This window comes from Genypterus blacodes, unplaced genomic scaffold, assembly GCF_046128005.1.
Source record: "Genypterus blacodes isolate CSIRO-AG114 ecotype Tasmania unplaced genomic scaffold, CSIRO-AGI_Gbla_v1 ptg000064l_1, whole genome shotgun sequence".
NCBI classification, from domain to species: domain Eukaryota; kingdom Metazoa; phylum Chordata; class Actinopteri; order Ophidiiformes; family Ophidiidae; genus Genypterus; species Genypterus blacodes.
Window position 1 is genome coordinate 3,463,658 of NW_027466876.1, and position 382 is coordinate 3,464,039.

Sequence of the window (382 nt, forward strand, 5' to 3'; positions counted from 1 at the left end):
ACTTGTTAGATCCCATGTGGCATGAATTAGCCCAACTAAGGCTACACAATCTAATCTAACCCCTTCTCATTATTGTATTTATGATTTACATTTTGCATGTTTATATTGTTCACACCGAACAGTGGTGTGAACAATGTAAACAACAATATAAACGGATATGTGGTGATATTTGACATTTGTAGTGTTTTCCACAAATTCCATCCATTTTTCCATTGTAGGCCGATGCATGAAATTCTTGTATTTTTGACAGTTATTATGGAGCCGTGTGACTACCAGGGGGCCCCAAGAGTTTTTTTTGCGTGTGTGTGTGTGTGTGTGTGTGTGTGTGTGTGTCAGGTGTGTGTGTGGACATGTATCTGTGAAGAGGAGCCTCCTGCCTTTG